The sequence below is a fragment of the Panulirus ornatus genome, chromosome 23, assembly GCF_036320965.1.
Source record: "Panulirus ornatus isolate Po-2019 chromosome 23, ASM3632096v1, whole genome shotgun sequence".
Lineage (NCBI taxonomy): Eukaryota > Metazoa > Arthropoda > Malacostraca > Decapoda > Palinuridae > Panulirus > Panulirus ornatus.
The window spans coordinates 23,372,663-23,397,330 of NC_092246.1; the positions used below are offsets into that span (position 1 = coordinate 23,372,663).

Here is a 24,668-nt window from a genome sequence, read left to right on the forward strand (position 1 = left end):
AATACCATCACAAGGGTGACTGTGAAGCAACGTCGCTGTGGCAGGGAACAAGTGACTCAAATTTTCACGTCAGACTTCAAGACCTGACCACTCGTCGCTGATTCCAACTCGACTCTTTTTTAAGTAAGATTGAATATACACGTGTGTGTGTGTGTGTGTGTGTGTGTGTGTGTGTGTGTGTGTGACCTCAGAAGGGTACCACAAAGATGGGCCAGAAGCGTGTTTCGCTCTAAAATACAAACAACGAAACAATCAGTAACTAATCAAGAACACAACCACATCACGGCCGGCAACACAAACAAAGTACGACACACAATACAAACAAAATCAAAACCTACACCATAAGACCATATAACTATATGAAACTGAACTATCAACACACGACGGTATGTACGACCCTCAGGTACGACCCATGAGCACAACAGTACGATCCTTGGGTACTATGGCAAGACCATGTCAGGCCATGACATCCAAGGGTCGTACCCAGGCCCCACCACTAAAGACCCCACCCCCTTCCACTACTAAGGACCCCGCCTACACCACTAATGATACACCAACCCACAATAAACTCCGCCCCCACCACAAAGTACCCCGCCCCTCACTAGAGACCCCGCCCCTTCACTAAGGACCCCTCCCACTCCCCTAAGGACCCCAACCCCGCCACCAACGATCCTATCCTCACCACAATTACGCAAAACAACTTCGTGAACCACCCACGTCCATCTTAATGCTACTCAAGTCCACCAAATCCTCCACAACACCTTTACACATCAGTCCCACTCTCCCCTCCTCTACCCTCTGTCCCCCTCGTCACCCTCCCCGCCTCCCTACATTCCCAACACGTAATACAATATATATCAGTGGCCAGAACTCTCACCTAAAGGAGAGGAGGAAGGTGAGAGGCTCTAGGTGTGAGAGGTGTGTATATCTGGGGCAACTGAAGAGCCAAGTGAGAGGCAGAAATGGTGTGGGACGGTGGAGGACGGCCCGGGGTGGTATGAGGCAGTGAGGGACTGTCTGGGATGGTGGAGGACTGCCTGGGATGGCATGGGATGGTGCAGAACCGGAAATAATTTTGCATAGCGTAGGAGGGCCTGGGATGGTGTGGGATAGCATGGGATACACTGGGAAAGGTTTGGGATAATGTAGGACAGCCTAAGTTCTTATGGAACAGTGTAGGACAACATGGGATGGTGCAGGAAACTGGAGGAGGACCTAAGAAGTTGTAGGATAGTGAAGGACCTAGGATGGTGCAGGATAGTGGAGGGATGGGGATAGTGAGAGCCCAACGGACGTGAGTCAGCCCTGCCTCGCCCAGGTCACGACAAAAACCTGATCCCGCCTTCCCCGCGTCCTCAGCCAGACCGGCGTCCTCAGCTTACCTGAGGACACCTCCCCCTCAACAGGTGTTGCCTGACACACTCGAACTAGACCCTCACATGACTGCCACCAACGGTGCATCAGAGGTGACCATCGTCCAGTGAGACGGCAGGAGACGGGAGCTGCGACCAATAAGGCTTCACACACTCGTCCCTCTGGTGTTTACATCTATACTGGAAAGTTACATCATCCGTATCTGCCATTGGGGTACAATATTTCCGGATTGTACCATTTACCCTCCCCCACATACACCAGCATGAACCACATATAAACATCTCACGTGAGAACTTAACTTATCCAAACAAATCTGATGTCTCTCTACCAGTACACAATGGCAGATTTCTCTAAACATGAACTTATATTGATAATAACTGTTTATATTGTTGTTAATCCTTCTGCTGGTAGTAATTCAACCTGTTTAAACTCCCGTTGCTCCTTGTATTGGTAGTAACAGTAACCTATCTAAACTTCCGTTGCTCCTCTCTAGGGGACCATACTTTCATTATGAGCAGGTGATCAGCACCATTATGAATGCCGACATCTAGTGTAAGACCCGCCGTGTGAGTTATCATCACTGGTGGGGGTCCTGGTCTCTACCTGAAGGTTCACTACAGAGACACGTTACTCCAACCACCTCCCTCGACTCTGTGTGTGTGTGTGTGTGTGTGTGGCTGTCAAGGATGACGTCCTCGGGAACACTGCTTTGTCCCTTCCATACCTCTGGGGAGACACGCGAGTTTCACCTCACAGTGTCTCTCTCTTTTAGCCGTAACAACGGTGGGTAACACATGACAGAAGCGACTATGCTCGTGGCTCCTGCCTGGCTGGTTTGATGAGAGCACCGACAATCCCCGGACACCTTGACATCCCCGAGGCGGGAGGGTCTTGGGTCCGTCCGCTGGCCGCTCCACATGCCGTCCGTCTGGCAGTCTGGATTCCGCCCTTGAGGCTAAGTTCTCTCCTGAAGGCTAAAGATGTTGATCTAGGGATGAAGTCTCATGCTGGGGGCCAAGTCTTACAGGGCTAACCGGGGTCAACAGGCCAAGTTCCGGTCTGGCAGGCTGGTCTTGATCTAAATATCAAGTGCCACTCTAGGCTCCGTCTTGCACAAAACCCGGTCAAGTGCCACTCTAGAGCCTAAGGCCTGGTCTGTGAGCAAACCTGACGTGTCTCCACCATTATGGCGTGCCAGTCATTCACATCCCATACATCGCCTCCCGGATCACTCCTTTGTACAAACATTTACAAAAGCTTTAAGTGAACAACGTGAAAATCTACAGTGTAACCGTACACAGAGGAGCAAATATTACTGCAATAACCTACAACACGAGCTGAGGCTGTACCACGTCAGGGAGGACGTCAGGGAGGAATTCTACCTGATCAAAACTTGGAGGTGCGACGCAGAGCCAGGCAAAACTGGCCTACATGTACCCCGGACGTCCCCTGCCTGCTGAGGTATGACGGGTACACAACCTCTGCTGTCGTACACCGGCCGTATCACGCACTGCGGCAGCTGGGCGAAGAGCGAGGGGCATCGAGGTCAGAATGACACACACGGCAGCCGAGGTCGCATTCAGATTATAAGCTCCTCCAACTCCTCGGTACAGTGGGAGGACGAGGGAAGGTAGTGTGGGAGTGAAGCGTGTGGTTACCTCACCAAGAGATGCACTTCTCATGGCAGCAGAAAAACTAAACCCCTAGTGGGGAAGCAGGGAACGACCCTCCAATCTCTCTCCTCTGAAGAGGTCTTGGTTGTCGTGGGGACGACCATGCCCCCAGCACACTGGTACACTTCCCTCACCAGGCAACACACGCTCTAGCCTCACGCTTCATATGAGAGAATAATCTACTTCAGTTTGGAGGTCAGTAACGAAGGTACACCTTACGTGAGTCACACCCAACATGGTAATGCCAGGGGGGACATCATGCTTCGTGGTGCCGAGCATAATACTTGGTGGATCAAGTGTTCGTGTGTGGCGTGAGGGAGGCAACACTGTGTTGCCTGTTGCGTTAAGGTCCATGAATTACGTCAGGCCCAGCTGAGCGTTGTGGTGGGACTAAAACTGTCCTCTATCATCATGGCTAATACCACACACGGCCAGGTTTATGCATGGCTATGTTTAGCGCAGGGGCACAGTAGAAGGATCATGCATCGCCATCCTCACAATGATGATACTGAAGACTTTCATAACCTGTTACTTAACATATTACCACGGCTGTCATCCTCGTACGTCGCTAGCTGTAGTATAACGTGACCGTCATCATCTTCGTCGTCGTTACTCAAGTACATCATAAACCCAGCCGTCTCGAAGCTGCTTCGTGACACATGTTTACGGAACGAACAAAGAACCAGGTTCTCAATTAGTATCGTGTTGTGTTTCTACAACCCAGCGGCTAACATACTACCAACTACACATACACACACGTAGTGTTGCTGACCCACACCATGTCAGTAACACTGAAAACAAAAGCAGTTTTGAGCTGAGCTTTAACAACTCCACAATATAACGTGCAACTCCAACATCAATAATTCAGGAAGATAATAACACGTTACTAATGGCGTTCCCGTCCTTAACACAGCAAGAAACATACCATCAACACCACGAACACGACGGTACGACCCCTGAGCACAAGTACAACCCTTGAGCAGGACGGTACGACCCCTGAGCACAAGTACAACCCTTGAGCAGGACGGTACGACCCCTGAGCACAAGTACAACTCTTGAGCAGGACGGTGCGGCCCCTGGGCCCCGCGATACGACCCTTGGGTGTGATAACCTAACCTTTGACCTTCCATCGGAGGAAGTAATCACAGGAACCACCTCATCCTGCTAATGTGACGCTCATGACAAACCCGTGAGGCGCGGTATGGGAGGTGGTCCCCCAGCCCAGCCCACGCCTGGCCACAATCTCCCGCCAGATACGTCGCTCTGCCCGTGAGAGCTTCGCCACGCTTGCTTACCCCCGCCCGCCCGACGTCGCACGCTAACGTCGCCTCCGGCTGTCAATAGGAGATAAAAGCTTCAGAGACAGCGGTTCGATCCCAGGTTAACCCGAGTCTAGCCGCTCTTTTGGACTGCTCTTGGTGGCCACTTGGAGAGGTCGGCTCAGCACAGGTGAAGGTAGTCATGTCAAAGCCATGCACCAGCTACTGGTCATCACACGTAGGTCATCATGCACCAGCTACTGGTCATCACACGTAGGTCATCATGCACCAGCTACTGGTCATCACCACGTGGGTCATCATGAAGCCGTGGTCCTACTCCAGGTAGTAACAATGCACCCTGTGGTTATACCTCGTCACGCCTTACATGTTGACGTACCATCTTGACACCAGAGTAATAATAATCTAATAATCTTGAATGAATGAGATAATTCTGTCCACACGGCTAACCTCGCTACCCCCCCCCCCTCCCCCACCAGGCTCACATTACGTCTATATCAGTGTTTAGTGATCCCCCCCCCCCCCACGAGGGTCCACAAGGTAGACACCAGACTGGATCGTGCAACCCTTAACTTAAGGAGGGATATACATGCACACACACGAACGCTGACGCGCGCGCGCGCTCTTACACATAATCACATACAGAGGCTCGCAGATACACACAGACAGACTGAGAGGGTGCAAGCCATACATTTGTCCATCACAGAGGAGAGAAGAGTAAGGGGCGTCTTGACGATATCCTTCAAATTTCTCAAATCATTGTGATTCTCTAACTGGTAATCAGTTCCTCGAGAGACGCACAGACACAGCAGAGCTAGACGCCATAATGCCTGGCAGTAAAGTTGATCTGTAAGATGTACGATAATGTGACAGTACGAGATCAACGGTGGAATGGAATCAACTGAACGAGGACACTGTTCATCCTGGCGCCATCCACATGATGATGTGTTAGGATGGAGAATGGTTATGTACAACTCCCTCCCTCCCAGTACAATACAAATAAATAGGTAATCACACACACACACACACACACACACACACACACACACAAAAAATCTTCCCATACGCAAACTTAAACCGTGAGAGCGAAAAACCTATGCAAGACTGGAGCACGTCGACTATAAAGGTTGGAATAACGTTGATAGCAGCGTTATGTTCCCCCTTTATCGGGCCCATTATAGGCCTGTGTGACGTCACAGGCCGTGCTGCTGCAAATATTAGCTAACCTGAGTCTTGCAACCTCTTGAACACGACGGTACGACCTTGCAACACGACGGTACAACATCTTGAACACGACGGTATGACCTTGCAACACGACGGTACGACCTTGCAACACGATGGTACTACCTCTTGAACACGACGGTACGACCTTGCAACACGACGGTACAACATCTTGAACACGACGGTACGACCTTGCAACACGACGGTACTACATCTTGAACACGACGGTATGACCTTGCAACACGACGGTACGACCTTGCAACACGATGGTACTACCTCTTGAACACGACGGTACGACCTTGCAACACGACGGTACTACCTCTTGAACACGACGGTACGACCTTGCAACACGACAGTACGACCTTGCAACACAGCGACACGACCTTGCAACACGACGATACGACCTTGCAACATGACGGTACGACCTTGCAACACCGCGGTACGACCCTTGAGCACAATCCATAAGGGTCAGGTCGAAGGCGAGGCCATGATACCATCGGGTCGTATCGTCCTTGGCAAGATGCTTTAAATCGTGCTCAAGGGTCGTACCGACGCCTTCAGGGTTGTAACATGGTATTCAAGGGTCACGCCATTGTGCTCAAGGGGTCGCACCAGACCGGAACCACCGTAAGGTAAGGTAAGGTAAGGTAAGGTAGGGCCCCAGACCAGGGTGTTGGGGCAGGAACCACGGTAGGGTAAGGTAGGCGGGAGGAGAGGAGCCGAACAAAAGAACAAGGATGATAGGACTCCCTCCCTAGCCAGTCGAGGTGATCAATACAGTATCGGATCTCCTTAACATCATCAGCCTCCCACCTACCCAACACCATACCATCAATTACCATAGATAATGGAATCTGTGTCAGTGGCCCGAGACGACAGGCCAGCAGCTGGCGGTGCCTCAACTGATGCCATCACGATACATGACAACATGTTATTGTAACGCTGTCACCATCACAACAGCCGTCACTATCTTGTCACCATCACAACAGCCGTCACTATCTTGTCACCATCACAACAGCCGTCACTATCTTGTCACCATCACAACAGCCGTCACTATCTTGTCACCATCACAACAGCCGTCACTATCTTGTCACCATCACAACAGCCGTCACTATCTTGTCACCATCACAACAGCCGTCACTATCTTGTCACCATCACAACAGCCGTCACTATCTTGTCACCATCACAACAGCCGTCACTATCTTGTCACCATCACAACAGCCGTCACTATCTTGTCACCATCACAACAGCCGTCACTATCTTGTCACCATCACATTATTACCAGTTTCAGCGTCACCATCAAAGTACGCGTCATTACTCAATAGTGAAGGAAGCGGAGCAAATCATTACCTGACACATTGTACTTTTTCAAACTACATGTGAGTGTTGTGGACACCTGCGTCACAGTACAGGGGGTCAACTGACGACCACAAAGTATGTAAACCAAACCTTCTAGCGCTCCTGTCCGGCTCGTGCAAATAAGGTACGTAAACCAAGGCTTGTATCTGTCCCTGGTGGACAACTGTAAACCACATTTCGTAAACCAACGTTGACAGTGGCCCCCACTGGGTACCCGTAAACCACAAAGTTTGTAAACCAGAGTTTACAAAGGACCCCGCTGGGTGACCCGTGGAGCCTGAGTTACGGAAGCTGGGAGTCTGCAGGAGTTCCTGTATGTTGAGGAGGAGGAGGAGGAGGAGGAGGAGGAGGAGGAGGAGGAGGAGGAGGAGGAGGAGGAGGCGGGAGGGAGGGAGGGGTGGAGGGTAATGAGCAGGTAACGCTACCCACACAATACCGTAATACACAATGTACCTCAATGATTGAAGAAAATCCCACCTACTCTTGACGGCACAATAAGCACCTAGGACATAATATATCCACACCAGGAAAATCGCTCAGTTTCACCCAACTGAGTGTGATACAACTGTTGTGTGAGAACGTGATACAACTGTTGTGTGAGAACGTGATACAACTGTTGTGTGAGAACGTGACACAACTGTTGTGTGAGAACGTGACACAACTGTTGTGCGAGAACGTGACACAACTGTTGTGTGAGAACGTGACACAACTGTTGTGTGAGAACGTGACACAACTGTTGTGTGAGAACGTAACACAACTGTTGTGTGAGAACGTGACACAACTGTTGTGTGAGAACGTGACACAACTGTTGTGTGAGAACGTGACACAACTGTTGTGTGAGAACGTGACACAATATACGACAGATCGAGGAAACACACGTCACACTCCTGCTCCACCAAACTTTCTTTCCTAAAGATCTCGCTGGAATCAGGCAAGACAACACTGACATATGAAGGCTCTCCTTATGTTCCACAAGCCCTCCCCCCACACGTGCCGGCCATCCTACACACGACTCATTTGAAAACGTCGGCAAATTACTGAAGCTTTGACATCCTACTGATCCCCGCCCAGCGGGTCCCTCCCCAGCCAGGTGATCACACATGACTGCTGCTCTGTGATCATGAGACACGGGGGATGTGGTCTGTCCCTGCCTTCTGGGATGACGGTACGACCCTCGAGCACGACGGTACGAACCTCAAAACGACGGCACGACCCGTGAGCACGACGGTGCGACCCTCGAGCACGACCCGTAAGCACAACCCCTGACTAGGAAAGCCTGGCCCAAACCCTCTAGGGTCAGGTCACTCACTGATCAAGTCTTCCTGGCCAAGGCTCGTAACGTCCTGTTTAAAGCGGTTTTTGAGGACTTTAACGAAGTTAATGAAGGGTCTCTTGTTGACCTGCCAGGGAGGTTAAATGTTTACACACACACACACACACACACACACACACACACACACATAACAAGAAAACATGAAAGCTAACAGACAAAAAAAAAACATGGACTGCGTCACATATACGAGCAGACAAACGGGAACCAACAGACAACAGACAGGCATGCCTACAAAGACACACAAGAACCCATAAACATGACAAGAGACAACAGATAAGTCGGCACCGAACACAGACAAACACACACACAACACATATCATCCCGAGCAACAGACAGTGTGGCTGTGTGAACTGCCGGGGGACGGGGGAGGTTGGGGGAGGGGGAGACCAGACAGAGAGGCGTCTAGAGAAGCAGCCAGGACGGACGGACGGACGGAGTCTGGGGTCTGTTATACAAGGTCGACCTGGTGACGCTCTGGCTGGCCGAGTGTATGGCTGTCGCCCAGCCCCGCCCCGGCCCCGCCTGACTGAGGTGGCGTATAACATCTCCGTCATGACTACCTCCAATATGTCATCCTCCGTGCCATCTGAACCATAAATGCTCAGGAGCACCTGATGGCGTGTCAAGTGTCACGCGCCGCAACAAGTCATGGCGTGTCATGTGTCACACTGACACAAACACATAGTAAGGAGACACCACACTGCTCACATCTGAGAGCACGACAGCCATAGTCTATCCTGCACATCCCACAAGATCAACATCACAAACTCTGTTTCCCGCCGGCTACTGGGGCGCTATACTGGTGCCGTGATAATGTCCCACGTGAGCAGGTGTGTCATGTGTACAGGCGTACTGTTCACTGTGGTATAGATCATGTATTACCACCACCACGTCTCGGGCGGCTCCTCCTCCATCCATCTATTACTTATGATGGAATTAAAAGTCTTCAGCTTCATCAGCTGCCCCGCTATCACCTCCCGCCCGCCACCATGGTGCCTCCCTCCCTCTGCTCTACAACTATCATTTCCGTCACAACTGTTAACAGGTTCCCGCATGCGTCGCAGACCCTGCGAAATGCTGGACCCGCGGCACGCGACTGGCTGGCTGTTTCTTCCCCTAGTTGACCAACCATACGAGCATTGACCGTTATGACAATTTTTTTTTTTTCATACAGCGGAGCTGTTTAGTTCCCGTCCTTGCCCCGTTCTACAACCTCTTCACCTTTAATAGACGGCTGGGTCTTCAAACAACCAAGTAGCTCAAATTAAGTCCCATTATCAATTTTATATTTTCATTCTTTGATAAACGTACATTTTAGCTGTCCAGCCAACATGGCTTCCATTCCAGCATATTACAGCCTCGGACACGTTACAAAAATAATGACACCAGAGGGCGGCACGGGTGGGCGTGGCCAAGGACGAGGGAAGGAAACGCCAGAGAACGAAGAATATGTGGAAAAGGCTTTAGTGAACGATGAATTACAAAATGAAACATAACGAGATATTATGGTAAGGGAGAATAGAAAACAAAGCGTTTGTGAACGCAACATACGAGACCGAGATATTAGAGAACAAAGTATTAGAGAACATGATGACTGCAACTCTTTGAAAACAATAATAAAAAACGAAATGCATCACAAGATTTCAAAAATTGAGAACCACGAGACGTTAGAACACGTGATACGACGAGCTGCGAGGACACGAGACATCAGAGAACGAGACATGACGCCGAGGACAGGAGAAGCTCTTACTTGGTGGGTGAGCACTACAGATAAGGTTATCAGGAGGCAGCCAGCCAGGTGGGTCGACTCCCGCTCCTGTGTGGATGACTGACACACTGAGTCACTCGCTGACTGTCACAACTGACCCACTGACTGACTGCTGACCTGACTGTGTGACTGTCACCGTCACACACCCTCGTTCTCCTCCCATGACCAACACCATCTGCATATCGACTCCCCCCCCACCCCATCCTTGCCCCCCCCCCATCCTTGCCCCCCCACCCCCCCCCCCCCCCCCCCCCCCCCCCCACACACACACACACACACACAACCTCAGTAAACCGCTGCCCATCCCAGAAATAAAATACAACATCGCAACTCGACGTTTAAAGACTTTATGTGCGACGGGACGACCCTTACGCACCAAGACTGCGACCCTTGAATACGATGGTACGACCCTTGCACACGACGGTGCGACCCTTGAGCACGACGGTACGACCCTTGAACATGACGGTACGACCCTTGAGCACGACAGTACGACCCTTGAGCACGATAGCGTGACGTTTAACTTGATCCCTTCACGACCAAGTCAAAGCGCAGGACGTCACACCCATGGATCATTCCGTCGTACACAAAGGTCGTACCGACGTCATTTAAGAGTCATGGTGACGACCCGTCTATCATACATCATACAACACTTGTATTCAGAGCGCCCAGCGGGCGGGGTAAGCCCCCTGTCTCTTAACCTTTACGTCTGTGTATCATCATGTTTACGATCACTGGCTCCCCTGATGTACGACGGTGTATCATGTTTACGATCACTGGCTCCAGTGATGTACGACGGTGTATCATCATGTTTACGATCACTGGCTCCCCTGATGTACGACGGTGTATCATGTTTACGATCACTGGCTCCAGTGATGTACGACGGTGTATCATCATGTTTACGATCACTGGCTCCCCTGATGTACGACGGTGTATCATGTTTACGATCACTGGCTCCAGTGATGTACGACGGTGTATCATCATGTTTACGATCACTGGCTCCCCTGATGTACGACGGTGTATCATCATGTTTACGATCACTGGCTCCAGTGATGTACGACGGTGTATCATCAGGTTTACGATCACTGGCTCCCCTGATGTACGACGGTGTATCATGTTTACGATCACTGGCTCCAGTGATGTACGACGGTTTTGCTGTGTGTTGGCCGAGGCTAACACACTCTGGTGACCCAACCTTTTAACCTGATGCATTACGCTCGACATTATTGTATTAGGTCAAACACAAATCGTTATGAATAATATATGACACAGTGCTTGAAAATGGAAAGCAAATATATAGAATTATTTATGATGTAACGCGTACCTGGACGACCCAGCCGGTCGTGCACCTCCTACACTGGTTGACGACCCCTGTGACACGGCCCCAGACCCTCCAACACACGACAGGATGGGGTCTGTTTGAGACGACCACCTAAGGTTTAACATGACATAATTCTTTTAGCGACCTACGCGTTCACTGCGAGCGCTGGCGACATACGGAACTTTAGGGCAACATATGATGGTACAAAGGACTAACGATAATCAACAAACGCAAACAAGATACGAACACAAACCAGCAAACAATAATATGGTCGCACAAACAAACGACCCAACACCAGTTTGATCACCCGTACACAGGTCAATAAACGACAGAAAAAACTTTCATACGAAGACAAACGACAACATTGCGCGGTATGGCGTTTACCCTCGTTGCTCTCGCCTGGGGTGGGGAAGTTCTGGCTCTTCCGCGTCCACTCGTTAAACTGTCGTGTTCCGCTAGTCTGTTCTGATACTCATTATACCAGTCCAGGCGCTCGGCTAGCGTCCTTAACACTAGTCACATGTGGTAACAGAGGCTCATCGTTCACCTTAATATTGTCACGATGAGTAATGGTCTCGTTAACCGAAGTTGTGTTCCTCTGGTCACTGTGGTCTCGTTAACCGCTGGTGGTACCGTTAACTACCGCGGTCTTGCCAGCTGTACTGGTCAAGTGCAGCTGTCAACAACCAACCATGAGACAAAGTCACTCTATTGGATTCACATCGAAGCTTCCTGAGGTGTGCACACACGGCTCGCTCATCACCTCTCTCTCTCTCTCTCTCTCTCTCTCTCTCTCGCAGGATCCACTTCCACCACCAAAACATGAGATGTTCGTCTCGCACAGACGATTTGGTGTTATATGTTCAGAAGTGTGTGTGTGTGTGTGTGTGTGTGTGTGTGTGTGTGTGTGTGTGTGTGTGTGTGTGTGTGTGTGCGAGGAGGAAGGGGGTGAGAGGGTGGGAGGAAGGAGAGCCGTGCTCACGAGCCAAGGCAAGGAGAGGCAGGCACCCCAACACAGCCACAGTGACCACATTTGCCACAGTCATCTTTCAACATCCAGTCACAAGTAACATTATCTGCCTGTCTCTCTCTCTGTCTATCAAAAACAAATGTGACTGTCATTACATATCTATTTCAAATCTATTTCTTACAAAACTATTATTCAACAAAAATCATCAGACCATACACGCGGCACGGTACATGGTACACACACGGTACATGGTACATACACGGTACATGGTACACACACGGTACACCACTGCTCCTCGTCCATACGTAACAGATCCAATGAAGTGGAAAATCGGGTTTCTATAACTCTCACCCGGCACCATCTCTCTCTCTCTCTCTCTCTCTCTCTCTCTCTCTCTCTCTCTCTCTCTCTCTCTCTCTCACCAACACAGTGGGTTACCAACTAAGTGGACAAATACAATTACGCAGCCATGACAGTCTATGGGTCATTGCTCATGTCAACCCGTGTTAACAGCTTGTACAGCCAGCCCCCACACCCCCTAACTACTGCCCACCTGACGCTAACGATGGTGGTGTCAGACGGTGGCAGGGGTGGTGGTAGCACAGCATTACTGACGGTGGCAGATAAAACCAGAGCTGTCACTGATGGACAGCCACCACGGTGGCGCTACCTACTGCATGAGGGAAACGCGATTCCCGGTAATATAAGAGGTCGTGGGATTCGTGTCTCTGTATATCTAACGTAAATAAAACGGTAAAATAATGAAATTATTTACCATTTGGTCACCTTGACCTTGAAAGCCACCGTATGTATGACTGGCCATGACGTTTCAACTTTAACTTGGGACTTTCCATCATCCCGAGGTCATTCATGTAACATGTGTTATCATGTAATTCACCCAGTACACCTGGAATTATTGTGGGGAAACAAAATAATCCACAATTGCAGCAGTGACCCTGACCTTTGACCCTGGAGCCTAGAAATCAATAGGAACCTTTCATGTCCTATGAGAAAATGTGGCGCTAGAAAGTGGATAAAGTCGGGGTGTGGGTAGTGCTGTTACCCTGGCCATACTGGACGACGCACGCAGCCTGCTCACTACACAACCCCTCCCGACCCTCACGACTTCGTAATGGTGAGGATAGTGATGACCATCATGAGGGATCATGACGATAGTGATGATGAAAGTGGTAACTACAGTGTAATGATGATGACCACCTTGTGTGATGATGATGGTGATGACCTGGTGTGATGATAATGATGATGGTGATGATAATGATGATGATAGTGATGATGATGATGATGATGATGATGATGATAATGGTGTGGAGGAGGTGGTAATAATGCCCCTCCTCCGGCAGTGTCATGCAAGTGCCTGCAGGAGGAAGCAATACACTGCCTGTGTCCGGACTGCATATCTCTCTCCCTCACTCTCTCCTGATCCTTTCCCAACGCTCTCTCTCTCTCTCTCTCTCTCTCTCTCTCTCTCTCTCTCTCTCTCTCTCTCTCTCTCTCTCTCTCTCTCTCTCTCTCTCTCTCCCTTCCGTTTCTGTCTCTCGTCTCTCTCATCATTTCTATTTCTACCTGTCAACCATCTATCATTTTCTCTGCCGTGTGTGAGCACCGCCGTGTTGTCCTGACCTGACGTACCGTTACAACACATTCTCTCCTCAATATCACCATTTATATCCAATGGTTTATTTCTCAATATTTACCTTTCCTGCCGCCCGTGCCCTACATCTATCCTGTCACAGCCACTACCCTCCCACCCCAGCCCGTGTGTCGTCCTGAACCCCACCTGCAGGCCCAGCGGGGGGCACCTGCCTGGACACATCCGTCACCCGTCAGGAGCAATGTACTGCACTTCCTGCCGGGGATCTTAATGCGCAGTTTGGGACTTTACTGGTTGGCAGGAGGTCCTCGGCTGCACACACCGGAGACGCCCTGCGGTGCCACCTGCTGCAACCTGAGATGCGACGCCTCCAGTCCCGTGGTTCGTCTACGTGGCGGCCTCGGTTTTCCAAGTCCTCACTTAATTTCCTTCACTTTCCTCACCACTGCCTCATCCTTAGAGGCCCACGTATGTATATTCTCCTTCCATGACTGTCCATGTTCGCCTTTTCTCCAGCAGCGGTACACACAGGTGTAGGGGGCAGGTTTCCACAGTATTGATATCGCGTGTGTAGCGCCCCCGGCCAAACACTCACGCACACCCAAGACTTGTCCTGTCATATACTCCCCTCACAACACCCGTCACCTCCCCGCACATATTTACCATCACTTCTCTCACTGTATGTTCCGGAAATCCCTCTCTACCTCGGCTCCGTTTCCTGAAGGTGCCGTCGTAACCTCCCTGGTGGGGATGCGGAGGAGCGGCAGGCGCAGCTGAGGCTGCAGCGAGAGGGAGAGAGAGGTGTGTGTGTGGGCAGGAGGACGACGCGTCCCCACGACCCTCACCACGCACACTGCCACACTGACCCGCCCCGGCCCGGGACACCACGCGCAGGGGGTTACACCCTGGCACACCCAGGGCCTGCTACGGACCGCCCCGGATACTAGGGCTGAGGTAAGGCAGGCAACGCGAACGAACGGCCACGCTTGTGAGACACAAGTACAAGTACAGGTAACAAGGCACGCCGGACACCTCACCGTCATACAAGGAAACAATTTCTACATTGAGAGCAACGTGGGACACAGGTACCATACAGCAACCAGACCCAACCCTACACAGCAACCTTTGGGTCCTAAGGGCTTGATAAGGGTCAGCGCAGGTTAGCAAATGTACCTTACGGCAGCTGGGGCCTACTAAGGGTGAGCCCAACTCACCCAGAAACAGAAATTGCACCACATGGTCCACTAGGGTCAATATAGTAAACACCAGGCCTGAAGGGCAGGTAGAGCCAGAGAGAGAGAGAGAGAGAGAGAGAGAGAGAGAGAGAGAGAGAGAGAGAGAGAGAGAGAGAGAGAGAGAGAGAGAGATGGGGGGGGGGGGGGTAGCGGTGCGGACAAACACCACTGGACCTATTCCGAGTGAAATAATTTTTCGTGCAAGGGGAGAGGCCATGGTAGTGGAGGGGGAGGATGTGGCTATGGGGCGGGGGGAGAAGCCAGGGAGGCTGCCACACGGGAGATAACACAAGACGAACAACGCTCGTTAGCCCGGCACAAGGTGCACCAGGGGTAATGAGGGAGCGGATATTATCGGCAGAGAACCTTATCAACACATCCAGAACGACGGTACGACCCTTGCGCATGACGGTACGACCCTTACGCACGACGGTGCGACCCTTACGCATGACGGTGCGACCCTTACGCATGACGGTGCGACCCTTACGCATGGCGGTAGACAAACATGAATGATAAAACAAGACATAAAGTCATGAGTAAAATGAGACACTTTGGATGTAAACATTGGTTGCGTAGTGCCAGGTTGGCACCGAATCTATATCAGTACAGTGAGTGTAGACAACGGTGAGGGAGACTGACGGTGAACTCTCTCTCTCTCTCTCTCTCTCTCTCTCTCTCTCTCTCTCTCTCTCTCTCTCTCTCTCTCTCTCTCTCTCTCTCTCTGACCTGATCCATGATCTATAAAGGTCAGGTCAAAGGCCAGACCATCATACCCACAGGTGGTACCGTCGTGTTCAAAACTTGCCCCAAACACTGTACCTATATACTGCATGGTACGTCCTCCTTCAGGAGCTACTCTCCTGGTAAGGAGAGACTGAGTGACACAAGTACAAAGCCGTGACACAGCGTGAGTCCTGCACGTGAGCGCCTCATGACGAAGGTAGGATTATATCCAGTGCCTCAGCTGCCGGAACCACACAGCACTGCTCATCCACACACTCACTCACTCACTCACGTTCATCAAGACAGACATACTGAACAAGGCAGTGCTATCACCAACCGTGCGTCCCACACTGTACACCCTCACCAGACCTCTCCAACACCATCCCTGATCCCCACCCAGGTTACCATCCCTTGGGTATCAAGGCCTAGCCTTTGACCTGGCCCTTAAGGGACAAGTCATAGGACGGGAGAGCAAACCTCAGGCCTGTGCCGTGGTGCTGGAGGAGCCACGATCCAGGAGGTCACATACCAACATTCCTGCCTAACTTGTGGTAAATCTTCAGGTGGAGGAGCAGCCAGCAAGCCTGGCCCAACACATCACCACAGCCAACCCTCGCTGACACCACACCGACACGACCGCCACCGTGGAACACACGACTGTGGAACTACAACCTTTGACCTCTCTCTCTCTCTCTCTCCCTCTCTCTCTCTCTCTCTCTCTCTCTCTCTCTCTCTCTCTCTCTCTCTCTCTCTCTCTCTCTCCCTACATCTCGGTGCACATGTACCAGACTTAGGATCACACTCTAGGATCCCTACCTCATCATACAAACAAAGTAACACACACACACACACACACACACACACACACACACACACGCACACACTGCACCTCAACACACGACCAAAATTGACACGCATATAGAATATGTTTAAAACTAGAATAAGAAAAATAAATCAAAAGCATATCAGTATCAAAATAAACAAGTAAAAGTGTTAAAGAACATAATTACAAACACTAGAACAGCTGAAGGGAAAGATCTGACACAAACCCCCCCCCCAAAAAAAATATTCAGAACCCAACTTGAAATAACAGACACGAAGGTAAACCAACCATACATAGGCTTAGCTAAAGTAAACCTCGTCAAACCTTCATCGAGGTAAACTTGTTAACAAAACGGAAACCATGAGCTAAACCAAAACCCATCTAAACCTAGTTAAGCTATAGAAGATATAAACCAATTCAGCTAATGGTAGAGTACAAACCAACCAGCGCCATCCTTGACTGAAGTAAACTCAGATCAACACACACGATGTGAACCAACACAAAAAAAAACTCAAATCATCAACTAAGAACTAAGTAAACTTTAGTAAACAGGCTTAAAGTAAACCAATATACAAAAAATATAAAAAGGGGTCAACTCAGACACAGGTATACATAATTCATACCCGAGGTAAACCAACATACGGTCAGCCATACACACTGTATATGGTGACAATGGTGATCACACCAGGCAAAGTAAACCACGATAAGGGGGTCAGGTAAACCCCAGACGTTAGACAGTTAGCGAGGCATCGCCAACACCGGATGACCACGTCGCCACACCGCTCGTGCTGTCTTGGACAACACCCCCCCCTCTCCTCCTCCCTCCTCCAAGTACACCTACTTGGCGACGTTGTCACCGAGCTGGTGATCTGCGCATGACGGTGGCATGACAGGCTGTTAGTGACAGCCAGCGGCTTGACGGGCCTCAGCAAGAGTCTGACGTGTTGACTGAGAGCCACAAGTTACTGCTGACTCATGTGCGTACCTCCAGATGCATGACACACACCTCTACCTGTCATAAGACGATGACAGTGTCATGACAACCCCCCCCCACCAGGGGGGGCTAGAGTGCGGGTGGGGGGCGGGGACCAGGTGCATCCTGGCCTGGAAACGTTAGATAATATGGCAGATACAGCGGCCGCCCCCCGCCACCACCATCCTGTCTACCGCGGGGACAGCCACCACACCCCCGGGGACAGCCATCTGTCACACGGGGTAGCCATCTGATCCACGAGGGCAGCCACCTGACCACTGGGGTAGCTTTCTGACTCCCAGGGACAATCAAATGACCCTCAGGGGCAGCCACCTGACCCTTGGGGCAGCCACCTGACCCTTGGGCAGCCAACTCACCTTAATAACGTGCTATATGATCTGACAACCAGAGCCAGCACACTCCAGTGTATTGTGCGGTACGCCAAGACACGAGAGAGAGAGAGAGAGAGAGAGAGAGAGAGAGAGAGAGAGAGAGAGAGAGAGAGAGAGAGAGAGAGAGAGAGAGAGAGAGAGAGAGAGAGAATAGGGTGAGAGAGGTCAGTGAGGGAGAGAGTGAGAAATAAAGTGATTATAAAGATCTGATTTTCTCCCTGAGTGAGCCAGTAGGAGGGTGAGAGAGGACACGCCACTATTCTGGTCCTGGCCCCCAGCACCTGACCTGACACCTCTGATGTTTCTTATATATTCCAGACAAGTTACTGACCCATAATGTAACCACACACTTCCCACTTCCTCTGTACCTACTGATCTCTATATCTTTCTCTCTCGGTATCTATCCATATATATATATATATATATATATATATATATATATATATATATATATATATATATATATATATATATATATATATATATGCATGCAAATCCATTTGCTTTTCTAAGTGTTGCTCACATACATTCTTCACAGGATTTGTTTATGGATGGGGTTGTTAGGGAGGTAAATGCAAGAGTTTTGGAAAGAGGAGCAAGTATGAAGTCTGTTGGGGATGAGAGAGCTTGGGAAGTGAGTCAGTTGTTGTTCGCTGATGATACAGCGCTGGTGGCTGATTCATGTGAGAAACTGCAGAAGCTGGTGACTGAGTTTGGTAAAGTGTGTGGAAGAAGAAAGTTAAGAGTAAATGTGAATAAGAGCAAGGTTATTAGGTACAGTAGGGTTGAGGGTCAAGTCAATTGGGAGGTGAGTTTGAATGGAGAAAAACTGGAGGAAGTGAAGTGTTTTAGATATCTGGGAGTGGATCTGGCAGCGGATGGAACCATGGAAGCGGAAGTGGATCATAGGGTGGGGGAGGGGGCGAAAATTCTGGGGGCCTTGAAGAATGTGTGGAAGTCGAGAACATTATCTCGGAAAGCAAAAATGGGTATGTTTGAAGGAATAGTGGTTCCAACAATGTTGTATAGTTGCGAGGCGTGGGCTTATGGATAGAGTTGTGCGCAGGAGGATGGATGTGCTGGAAATGAGATGTTTGAGGACAATGTATGGTGTGAGGTGGTTTGATCGAGTGAGTAACGTAAGGGTAAGAGAGATGTGTGGAAATAAAAAGAGCGTGGTTGAGAGAGCAGAAGAGGGTGTTTTGAAATGGTTTGGTCACATGGAGAGAATGAGTGAGGAAAGATTGACCAAGAGGATATATGTGTCGGAGGTGGAGGGAACGAGGAGAAGAGGGAGACCAAATTGGAGGTGGAAAGATGGAGTGAAAAAGATTTTGTGTGATCGGGGCCTGAACATGCAGGAGGGTGAAAGGAGGGCAAGGAATAGAGTGAATTGGAGCGATGTGGTATACCGGGGTTGACGTGCTGTCAGTGGATTGAATCAGGGCATGTGAAGCGTCTGGGGTAAACCATGGAAAGCTGTGTAGGTATGTATATTTGCGTGTGTGGACGTATGTATATACATGTGTATGGGGGGGGGGGTTGGGCCATTTCTTTCGTCTGTTTCCTTGCGCTACCTCGCAAACGCGGGAGACAGCGACAAAGTATAATAAAAATAAAAAAAAAAAATATATATATATATATATATATATATATATATATATATATATATATATATATATACAGTTCATCGAGAGACGTCGATATGGAACAATAAGAGAATATAACGTGAAATCAAGCAAGAGACTTATAAAAAAAAATTACACACACACACACACACACACACACACACACACACACACAAGATATGACCAAATTCTTCAATGAACTTCCAGGCAAATTAGCCAGTCGCATCGGGTCCTCGCGACCCTGGGGGCGGCGGCCGAGGCGAGGGATGACATGGCTGACCTGTCCAGGACTTGTCCTGAGGCACGACACATGACGACCTGGTGACCAGCAGACACGGCGCACGACCTGACTGAACACAGACACTTACCCAAGTGAGGGACACCTCCCTAAGTGCAGGGGGCCTCTCTAATGAAGGGGAACTTATGCAAGTGGTGACGGAGGCAAGGTGGTGATGTTGACATACAGGAGGGAAAACCTGAGAGTCAAAATGAAGGAGAAAATAGAAGAATGTGAGAAGGAGGAGGAGGAGGAGGAGGAGGAGGAGGAGGAGGAGGAGGAGGTAAACTCAGTAGTAATCTTAAAGTGAGAAGATCCGTCGTGTGCAGGAGGAGGTGGAGAGACGTAGGTGTGAGGAGGTGGACACAAGCCGGACAGCATGATCACGGGTCAGCCACATGACGTCAGGCGGTTATCACAACAACATCAGAAAGACGATCAATGTAATAAGTGGAAAGAAAATTGGAAGAACGGTACAACAGGACAACAACAGCAAACAGCGGAACTGCGTAACGCGACAACAGGAAACAGGGAAATGATAACGAATGAACACAGAAAGTGGTCAGCACAAGGGGAGAACAGTAAACAAGGAAATTCAGTAAAGCAGCAAGACCAATGTGGTGACGAGAGAGAGAGAGAGAGAGAGAGAGAGAGAGAGAGAGAGAGAGAGAGAGAGAGAGAGAGAGAGAGAGAGAGAGAGAGAGAGAGAGAGAGAGAGAGGGGGGGGGGGGGGTGTATTCCGTCTTGAAAGATTTACCTTCTGGCTTAGTGCAGAGACGCCCTTATTACTTGTGTGTGTGTGTGTGTGTGTGTGTGTGTGTCTGTGTGTGTGTGTGTGTGTGTGTGTGTGTGTGTGTGTGTGTGTGTGTACCTCACAATATGAGGGCAGGTACGAGGTGTTAACGAGGTCGCTTTGATTTGTCTGTCACTACCACTTACGTTAAGTGGACTTATAAAATGGAAGGTAACTCCTACACGAACATATCTGTACCTATCTATCACTTACGTTAAGTGTATCAAGTGACTAATTAAAATTAAAACATTATCCCAACAGTTTCTCATCTGTTATGCAGTCAATTCCTCGTAGAGAAACTTGTATTAAAGGTATTTCTCCAACAAGGCCCACTACAAGTCTACGGCCACTTAACATCCATAACTATACAAGTCTTGCTGCTTATAACAACACTACGAGTTACAAACAGAATCTCTGTGCCAAACTTTCTGAAGGAAACTTATCAATTCTTTTTGAAGTCATCAAGATACAAATGAAAGAAATTTGGACAGCACTTTGCGACTACGTCCATATTGTCTGTCTGCGTCCCTGAGACTGGACTCGCAGCACGCAGGTGTCTTGCTGCTTCCCATAGTTTCTTTGGGGAGACCAGCTACACGAGCACTGACCCTTATGTTACCTCCTCCTCCTCCTCCTCCTCTTCCTTACAGTGAAGCTGTGGCATCTCTTCCTTCTCCCGTGTTCCTCTTCTCCTGCGACCTTCCCACCTTTAAGACTCGGGTCCGCAAACATCCAAAGAGCACAAAAATTAATGCTATTTTTCTTATCTATTTAATTAAGGCAGCCCGCGTCATGTTCGACTGCTCTCTCTCTCTCTCTCTCTCTCTCTCTCTCTCTCTCTCTATATATATATATATATATATATATATATATATATATATATATATATATATATATATATATATTCATCACACCATTCGCCATTTCCCGCGTTAGCGAGGTAGCATTAAGAACAGAGGACTGAGCCTTTTAGGGAATATCCTCCCTAGGCCCCCTTCTCTGTTCCTTCTTTTGGAAAATCAAAAAACGATAGGGGAGGATTTCCAGCCCCCCGCTCCTCCCCTTTTAGTCGCTTTCTACGACAAGTAGGGAATACGTGGGAAGTATTCTTTCTCCCCTGTCCCCAGGGATATATATACGTACTTTATCATCCTACTCCGTGATCCCTTTTTTATGTGCATGCATTGTTTGCTGTGGCTGGAGGTATGTATATGTATAAGTGGCTTAAGTATGAGATTGGGCTGAGGCTCATATTTCCGGGCGAAGGTCGGTGGATGGACATGATGGAGTGGCTGGCTTAGGTAGATACGACAGATGTTGCTGCACTGAACACGGAGCACATACATACACGACCCAAACACATGATCTCCAGTGTCATCACTAATACTCCCAGATCCCTCCTCGACGTATATATATTTGGGCACATTCTGCGAGCGTGGGGTGCACGCCTCAACACACACACCCTTCCGCATTCTTATCCCCTTGAGCACGACGGTGTTACCTCTGGGTATGATGGCTTGGTCTTATCGGGTTACGGTTAAGGACAAACTATCATGCGCAAAGGTCGTACCGTCGTCCTTAAGAGCTTGACCAGAGCAAGATGTGGTGACCTCTTATATGTCAGGGAAAATGTAGACAGCAGGAGCAAGTGAGGACCCACCAGGAGGAGCGGTGGCGGGAGCCAGGAGAATGTCGGCTTCCATCAACCCTGCTGGACCAACGTCACGCAACACCAAGGTCTTGTACCTACACACACACACACACACACACACACACACACACACACACACACACACACACACACACACACACACTGCGAGCAAACATCAGCTACGGAGCCACACAACTTATCAACTCACCAGACCTGAGATTCTTCATTAATTCAGCAAGTTGAACTAACACCTGCTCCAGCCCATGAGGCAGCTCCGCCCTGTGAGGGAACAGGGGTAAGACAATGGCAAACGTCCTCCCTCTCTCTCTCTCTCACTATCAGCCACCCTTACGCAGAGCCCCAGTCTGACGCCGGCCTCACCATCCCCAGCCTTACCCTTCCCCCGGTCACTCACTGCCGCGGGAGCTCAAGCGGGACCTCAACACACGACTGGTAGTCACGGATGAGTTATCCCTGGCTGGTGGTCTGCCTCATCACAGACACCGTCACCACCCACGTCTGGTTGACGACGCCAGACGCTGCAGCATTGCCAGACATACGTTAATTCTTCCAGGATTAACGTCAAGACCTTCTAGATTGCCGACATGAACCTCTCCAGACTGGCGATATAAAGTAACCTAGATCAACACACGTTTGGTCAGGATCAACCAAGACAACACATTTCTAGATCAACGACTAATGACACCACGCGACTTCCAAGTTCAACGACAGTTGAATACCGCAAGATTCTTTAGGATTAACGACAGAATTATCATTAACGATCCCAGAACCTTGGAGGGTAACGAGAGAGAACCATAAACCTTGCCAGTTCAACATCACATTACTCTGGGGGTTACTGAGGAGGAGGCGGTAACGTGTGCTGGTGGGCGGCTGCTGCCTGCAGGTAATGCTACGGTTCACGACGCCCACCACCACCCACACCAGGCAACACCCACACTCACATCACCAGAACTACTGTCACGATCACCGCTCATGCTGGTGCTCACGGGTCACCGCTGGTGGGTGACGGTAGGAAACTAACGGCTGGTGATGACTGGAGGGAACTTAAGGATGACGCTGATGGATGATGATGACGAAAGTTCTGGTGCAATAGACACCCTGTACCCGTCCCAGGCGAGGCCAGACCGCCGAGGGCCAACTCAGAGCGTGGGTCCCACCGCCCTCCCTCAACACCCCAGGTCCCACCGTCCTCCCTCAACACCCCAGGTCCCACCGCCCTCCCTCAACACCCCAGGTCCCACCGTCCTCCTCAACACCCCAGGTCCCACCGTCCTCCTCAACACCCCAGGTCCCACCGTCCTCCTCAACACCCCAGGTCCCACCGTCCTCCTCAACACCCCAGGTCCCACCGTCCTCCTCAACACCCCAGGTCCCACCGTCCTCCTCAACACCCCAGGTCCCACCGTCCTCCTCAACACCCCAGGTCCCACCGTCCTCCCTCAACACCCCAGGTCCCACCGTCCTCCCTCAACACCCCAGGTCCCACCGTCCTCCTCAACACCCCAGGTCCCACCGCCCTCCCTCAACACCCCAGGTCCCACCGCCCTCCCTCAACACCCCAGGTCCCACCGTCCTCCCTCAACACCCCAGGTCCCACCGTCCTCCCTCAACACCCCAGGTCCCACCGTCCTCCCTCAACACCCCAGGTCCCACCGTCCTCCTCAACACCCCAGGTCCCACCGTCCTCCTCAACACCCCAGGTCCCACCGCCTCCCTCAACACCCCAGGTCCCACCGTCCTCCTCAACACCCCAGGTCCCACCGTCCTCCCTCAACACCCCAGGTCCCACCGTCCTCCTCAACACCCCAGGTCCCACCGCCCTCCCTCAACACCCCAGGTCCCACCGTCCTCCCTCAACACCCCAGGTCCCACCGTCCTCCCTCAACACCCCAGGTCCCACCGTCCTCCTCAACACCCCAGGTCCCACCGCCCTCCCTCAACACCCCAGGTCCCACCGTCCTCCTCAACACCCCAGGTCCCACCGTCCTCCTCAACACCCCAGGTCCCACCGTCCTCCTCAACACCCCAGGTCCCACCGTCCTCCCTCAACACCCCAGGTCCCACCGTCCTCCCTCAACACCCCAGGTCCCACCGTCCTCCCTCAACACCCCAGGTCCCACCGCCCTCCCTCAACACCCCAGGTCCCACCGTCCTCCTCAACACCCCAGGTCCCACCGTCCTCCTCAACACCCCAGGTCCCACCGTCCTCCCTCAACACCCCAGGTCCCACCGTCCTCCTCAACACCC

General features: G+C 50.7%; 1 protein-coding gene across 9 annotated transcripts in view; it reads right to left on the minus strand.

Moving 5' to 3' along the window:
* LOC139756926 (synaptotagmin-like protein 5) overlaps positions 1-24,668 on the minus strand; it is a 252,541-nt gene that overhangs the window by 72,870 nt on the left and 155,003 nt on the right. For 2 of the 9 annotated variants that reach the window (XM_071676863.1, XM_071676862.1), the window contains exon 1: positions 14,610-14,795. The exons of 5 other annotated variants lie outside the window; for them this stretch is intronic. The gene's annotated coding sequence lies outside the window, so the exon portion shown is untranslated. Of the gene's footprint in view, positions 1-14,568; positions 14,796-24,668 lie in introns of those variants that run through there. 2 more of the 9 variants (XM_071676860.1, XM_071676859.1) reach the window with 1 other exon arrangement.